Raw genomic sequence first — 7,474 nt, forward strand, 5'->3', positions numbered from 1 at the left:
AAATTTAAGGTTTCTATACTATATGGCACTAAGAATCTTTATGAATTACAATGTCACAGTCACTCAGGAACTGTGGCATGTTGAGTCATTATATAAAATATTGTATACAGTACAAAGAAAATCCAAATCTTATTCTTTGAATTTGTTTTTCTCTGAGAAGACTGCATCACAACACATTAAGAGTAAATTCTGGTGAATTTATATGGGTTAATTACCAAGAGTATTGCATCAATAATAAATCAATGTTTACCATCAAAACAACAGCAAATATTTAAATTGCCGAAATATACTTCAAGAAGAGTATGGGAAGCAACATGGCGGTGTATGCCTGTAATCCTAGTACTTACATGAGAGCCAGAGGGTGAAGAACCATGAAACCAAAGTAGATAGACTAAGTGATAAAGTGAAATCCAATCTTAAAACAACAGCAACAAAACAGGAAAAAAAAAAAGTATGAGGATCTTACTCACAATTTAGAAATGCCTTCAAAAGCTTCTTTCTCTTCTTTTATACTATGTTCTCTAAGCACTTTATACAGCGAACCTACAAGGTGTGTGTGTCTGTATGTTTTGTGTGTTTGTATGTGTATGTATTGTGCACACATGTTCACTTGTGAGTATATATGTGAATATTTACATAAGCACACGTGTGTGGGGCACAGATAGATGTTGGAAGTTTTCCTCTTCTTTCCTGACTGTTGGTACAGTGTTCTTGTGGAATGTATACAATTCACCCTTGTTCTTTCAAATACTAATTTCTCTACTCCACTATCTGGTTTCAACCCAGACATTGCATTGTGATGTTTATTCTAAGCATCACCTGTCTCAAGTTTGTGTAAGCATGCCATTTGTTCTCTGTATTGTCAATAAGACAACCAGCCAATGCTGAGCAATGCAGAGACTAGGGTGGGATATCCTGGTCCAGAGAGAAGAAGAAAGAAGGGAGTGGGAGGATTTGGGGAGAGCTGAGATTGGCAGCAGAGGACAGGGAACCATGAGGAGAGATGAACTGGATCTAAAACATGACTATAAGCAAGTATAATGTGGAAATTCTGAATGGGAGGAAAACTTTGTGGGCTTGGAGGTTTATGATGGAGTAACTGTTGCCCAGCATTGTGCTCTAGGTTAATTAAATAAATCCTAGTTTATGGTTGGTGATTTGGGTATACGACTGGTTTAGGAATAACCACTGTTTAATGAAAAGTTAAATCATTATTAAATATTAATCACCAACAACACATAACCCTATTTCAAGACAAGATCTCTCATTGCATATAAGACACACTAATGTAACTAGACAGGCTGGCAATAAAGCTCCAAAGATTTGTCTGTTTCTATTTCCTACTCTTTAGCCTCATCTGCCAGTGTTGAGTTTACAAACATAAATTATCAACCCTGATATATAAACATGAGTTCTGGTGATCCAAACTCAGTCCTCATGCTTGCTCCACAGCATCTTAAGTACTTAGTTATCTCTTAAGTCTTGCAAACCTTTAATTTTTTGTTCTTATTTAATTTATACAAGTAATTAAGGCACTATTATTACTTTAAAATGAGATTAATTTGTTCTAAAACAAGTTTCCACATGGCTATACTTAGTGACAAAACAAAGATCCAGGAAAATAATTTCTGGAAAACTCCAATGTTGAATAAAAAAGATCTCAATGCAAACTTCTTGGCTTTACTACTTAATATATGTTTACTTAAATTGAACAATAAAAACGACATGAAAAAGAAAACACGGTCTCAATTTTCAGCTGGGTTAAAATTTCAGAAACACAACAAATTATTAAAGAAGCATGGGACATGCTTAAAATACACCTGTCATTGACTTCAGTATTTAGCCATAGCATCAGGCTATCTGATCTAAATATCTGTTTCCAGGAGCATGCTGCAAGCAGATGGTTCTCTGACTAAGGCTGACTGTAGTACTGACTTTGGGGGGGAAAAGGTTATTTCAAAAACTGCTAGACAGGAACATCAGGTCTAGTTCGAGAAAAGATACCAATATCTGACCAACCACAGCTTATGACTTCTGAAGAAATTGGCTTTTGAAGAGTGATACTTTGATACTTTTAAGTTCTCAAACTGAAAGTAAGATAGAAAAAGTAATAATTTGCTGTGTAGGTGTGTGTGCATACTAAAATGATAATAAAATAGTAATAAGAACAGTGTTAAAAAACACTCCTAAATAAAATTATTCAACTATTCATGATTGAAAATTGAAAAAACAATTTGTGCTTATTCTAATCTCATATGTATGCATAAATAATTCCTGCTTAAATTATAATATGTGGTCACTGTTTATTTGCTTAAAATGTACATTGAAAATGTATGAACTCCTGTATTAAAAAAACAAAACAAAACGTGATACCCATGAGTTCTTTAGATTCAGAAAGAATCTATATTGGAAAATTAAAACACATGGTTTGACTGCACTTCAACAAAATAAACAGCAAATCAAATGTATTATTTGGAGTCATGGTTTGGACCAATACTTAGAATATTTAAGCTCAAACCTTGTTCTTTCTCTTCTACCTTCACCTGCCTATAACTAAGCTACTCCATGTCTGACTTCCTTTTCCTCCCTCATTTAGTATTGCTGCACTAATGCATCAACTCATCCAGAAGACAGACCTTTAAAGTCAGCACTGCATGCAACCAAGACAAAGGGCTTCCTTCTCTGCTGTCTCATAAGACATGGTGGTGGCTATGGGTGCCTGAGGTGCTCATGAGGATAAGTCATCTGCTCCTCTGGCTGGAGATGTTGATCATTCATTCAACATGGCCTCTGATTGGTTATGCTCAACACACCAGCCTCCCAGAAGTTGTGACACCCTTACAGGTCCCAGGAAACAGAACAATGTGGGCTATGGGATGGTTGACCTACAGCCTGCACTTTGGAGGACAGAGACATTTTATCTCCATGAAAGCCAAGAAGTTCTTGGTATCTAGACACCTCTCTGTATTCACCTACACTGACCAAGGAACTCTACATGAAAACCAGCCCTTTATCAAGAAGGATTGCTACTACCATGGCTATGTGGATGAAGACCCAGAATCCATGGTTGCTCTTACCACCTGTTTTGGGGGATTTCAAGGAATGTTACAGGTAAATGGCACAGTATATGAAATCAAGCCCAAGAACCTTTCTTCCACATTTGAACATTTGGTTCACAAGACAGAGAGTAAAGATACAGGGTTACTTTCAATGAGATGCGCATTAACAGAAGAAGAGCTAGCACGACAAATGAAGCTTCGAGAGAAAGATAACCCCACTCTGATGCAAAGCAACTATGAGGGATGGTGGACCCACAAGCGTTTTCTTGAACTGGCGTTGGTTGTTGACCATGAGCGAATTCGTTATCATAACAATAATATTTCACGAGTGTTAGTGGAAACATTCCTCATTGTTAATATAATAAATGAGATTTATCATACATTGGATGTTGAGGTAGTTTTACACGGAGTAGAGATGTGGAATGAAGGAAACCCATTCGAAGTGAGCACCATAGAGAATCTCCTAGGTGATTTTTGTTCTTGGAAGACTGTCAGCATGAATAATCGTATTCCAAATGATATTGCCCATCTCTTTGTGAGCTATTATTTTGGTATTAACCTTGGTTTAGCTTACGTTGGATCTGTCTGTATGCCAACTTATAATTGTGGAGTAGATTGTCTCACAGGAAATAATCTTATTTTTGTTGGAGAAATTGCAGCGCATGAGATGGGTCATAATTTGGGTATGTGGCATGATGATGTCTCATGTACATGTGGAGAAGAAGCATGTTTAATGGCTGAAATACACAGTGGCATTCGAAAGTTCAGTAACTGCAGTTATGCTGAGTTTTGGAGAACATATGCTACTACCAACTGCATGCGCAAGGAAAAGAAGCCAATAAGCAAACACAAACGCAAGTTCTGTGGAAACGGTGTGGTTGATGATGGAGAGCAGTGTGATTGTGGATCTTATAAACGGTGTGCGACAGATCCATGTTGTCAGTTGGGATGTACCCTCAAAGATGGGAGTGCCTGTGCTTTTGGGCTTTGTTGCAAACATTGCCAGATCATGCCAGCAGGCACAGTGTGTAGAGAAAATAACAGTGAATGTGACCTTCCAGAATGGTGCAATGGACATTCATATGAGTGTCCTAGTGATGTTTATTTGCTTGATGGGAGCCCCTGTGAAGATGGTGGCTACTGCTATGAAAAGAGATGCAATAACCGAGATGAACAGTGTCAGCAAATCTTTGGCAAAGAAGCCAGGAGTGCAGCTGAGGGATGCTACAGGAAAATTAACACCCAAGGTGACCGTTTTGGCAACTGTGGTATATCCAAAAGTACATACTTAAGATGTAATGACTCAGACGTCCTCTGTGGGAGAGTTCAGTGTGAGGATGTAACGGGTATTCCCGTTTTGGAAGATCATTCCACTGTACACTGCACTCACTTCAATGGTGTGACCTGTTGGGGGACTGACTACCATTTTGGGATGACAATGCCTGACATCGGTTCTGTGAAAGATGGCGCAGACTGTGGTCCAGAGCATGTGTGCATGAATAAGAAGTGTGTCCATAAGTCAGTTTGGGCAAGCCCATGTTCATCAAAGACTTGCAATATGAAAGGTGTGTGCAACAATTTACATCACTGCCACTGCAACTTGGGTTGGAACCCTCCATATTGCCTGGAGAGTGGCTTTGGAGGGAGTGTTGACAGTGGCCCTCCAGCTCTAAACACTGGCCCTCCAACTTCAAGCACTGGACCTACAACTCCAAACATTGGCCCTCCAAGTCTGAGCACTGGCCCTACAACTCCAAACATTGGCCATCCAACTCCGAGTACTGGCCCTACAACTCCAAACATTGGCCCTCCAACTCCAAGCACTGGACCTACAACTCCAATCTTTGGCCCTCCAACTCCGAGCACTCGACCTACAACTCCAAACATTGGCCCTCCAACTCCGAGTACTGGACCTACAACTCAAAACACTAGCCCTCCAACTCCAAGCACTGGACCTACAACTCCAAACTTTGGCCCTCCAACTCCGAGTACTGGCCCTACAACTCCAAACATTGGCCCTCCAACTCTGAGTACTGGCCCTACAACTCCAAACATTGGCCCTCCAACTCTGAGTACTGGCCCTACAACTCCAAACATTGGCCCTCCAGCTCCGAGTACTGGCCCTCCAACTCCAAACATTGGCCCTCCAACTCCAAGCACTGGACCTAAAACTCCAAACTTTGGCCCTCCAACTCCGAGTACTGGCCCTACAACTCCAAACATTGGCCCTCCAACTCCGAGTACTGGCCCTACAACTCCAAACATTGGCCATCCAACTCCGAGTACTGGCCCTCCAACTCCAAACATTGGCCCTCCAACTCCAAGCACTAGACCTACAACTCCAAACTTTGGCCCTCCAACTCTGAGCACTCGACCTACAACTCCAAACTTTGGCCCTCCAACTCTGAGCACTCGACCTACAACTCCAAACTTTGGCCCTCCAACTCCGAGCATTGGCCCTCCAACTCCAAACATTGGCCCTCCAACTCCGAGCCTTGACCCTCCAACTCCAAACATTGACCCTCCAACTCCAAGTACTGGCCCTCCAACTCCGAACAGTGGACCCCCAAGTCCGAGCATTGGACCTACAACTCAGAAAAAAGAGAGAAACAAGAAAAGAAACAACATGGTACTGATTATGCTTTTTGTTATTTTTTTAATCTTTGTCTTACTTTGGATTTTGATTAGGTATGTAATATTACCTAGCAGTGCTTCCACTTCAGAGAAGGAAGAAGAGTTCAGTGATATCACCAATGCTAGCAGCATATCATGATTTCAAAAGAACATCAAAACCTTCATACACTTCTCCTGTCTTACCGTGTATCATCTTGGCACATCCATCATTGTGCGTTTTAGAAATCACTACAACAAAATAGTGGAGCTATTTTGTATTTCAGGATGCAAGCCTCAGTATTCAATAAAACCATGGTCCTAGTCCAGAACTACTGTTCTTCACTTTCAGCAGTGTTAGTGCTTCATGTTCTCTTACAGTGTTCTCAGTAAAGGCCCACCTCAGGGATCATGGATACAGGGGTTTTGGTTTTTTCTCCCTCAGTTCAAAACCACTTCCCCCTTTTTACTCTGCTTGGCACATACAGAACAGCTTCTTTGGATACTTCACCAATACTCCTCCCTAGTAGAATCTTCTCACAGGAGATTACCAAAAGCTTGGAAACCAGGGGAAATTGTTCAATTAAAGTTCCTGTCCATGTTTCCTCAGTGGGCATTCTACCTAAGATGGAATCTGATGCCTTCATTTGGAACTTGTCTACAGGATGTGACTTATATCACGTGTGTACCCACACAAAGTGTTGCATTTGTCACATTGGACAAGCACTTATTCATTAAAACCTGTACCACAATGGGTCTACAGTAGTAGATAATTGGTGCCCTTGCAACTTCTGCCTACCCCACTCAGTTGTCTAATGAGTGGCTGTATGTTTGTAGTGATAGCAGCTCATAGAGTAGACAGTGTTTCTACAAGCTTCCCAAAGTACAGCACTGTCACCCCAAGAGATACCAAACAGTTGCCAAGCAAACAACCTCCTGAGGGCTGAGTCCAGAGCCTTCCCTGAGTCAAGTCACAAAAGTCCCAACAGAAAGGCACCAAAGCCCTCCTCAGCCATTGGCATCCCACAACCAGGGAACTAACTTCTAAACTCTGAGCTGAATATCCTCAGTGTCCTCATGGTGAGCCCCAGTCAGGAGGTGAAAACTATACCATGTAATTGGCAATGTGTGGGTATCTCAAGAACATATTATTTCATGTGTGGATGCTGAGGGACATAGAACATACTTTACTTAGTACAACAGGGAACACAGGAAGGGGTCACACACATCAGAAGATTTTTAAATTTCCACTTGTTCATTTTACTACCTTGGGTTTTTCCCTGTACTGAAGTAGAATTTCTTAAGGGTTCTAAATGGAAGGTGCTATCAACAGCAATTCAACTTCTTTACACTTGTGTTTGTAGTATTGGATACAGGGTTCTGGGGCTCACTCTCTGACTAGGTTGCCTGCCATACAACCCTGAGAACCTGACTTCTCTACAATCCATGGTAAAGGCCAGGAGTTGTGGTTCCTGGGTGCTGTAACACTATTTCTCAGAAGGCAGAATTTGCAGACTCCTGGGTTCACTCAGCAGCTAGTCTATTCTAACTTGTGAGTTTTATCAAACATGGCGGGCATGGTAGTGCATGACTGTAATCCCACAATCTGGAAGGCAGAATGTAAGTTCAAGATAGCCAAGGCTACACAGACAAACCCTGTCTCCAGAAGCCAACCAACCAATCAATCAAAAAGAGTCCATGTCTTCCAGGAGGTAGACAGAGTTTCTGAGAATTCCAGTAGAAGATGCCTCTGCATGAACATTCTCCAACATGCATGTACACTTCCACCAATTGCACATGTTCAT

General features: G+C 41.2%; 1 pseudogene; it reads left to right on the plus strand.

Moving 5' to 3' along the window:
- Positions 1-2,654: 2,654 nt before the first annotated feature.
- LOC110544042 (disintegrin and metalloproteinase domain-containing protein 25-like) lies at positions 2,655-5,832 on the plus strand (annotated as a pseudogene).
- The last annotated feature ends 1,642 nt before the right edge of the window (positions 5,833-7,474 follow it).

This window comes from Meriones unguiculatus, chromosome 4 (genome assembly GCF_030254825.1).
Source record: "Meriones unguiculatus strain TT.TT164.6M chromosome 4, Bangor_MerUng_6.1, whole genome shotgun sequence".
Lineage (NCBI taxonomy): Eukaryota > Metazoa > Chordata > Mammalia > Rodentia > Muridae > Meriones > Meriones unguiculatus.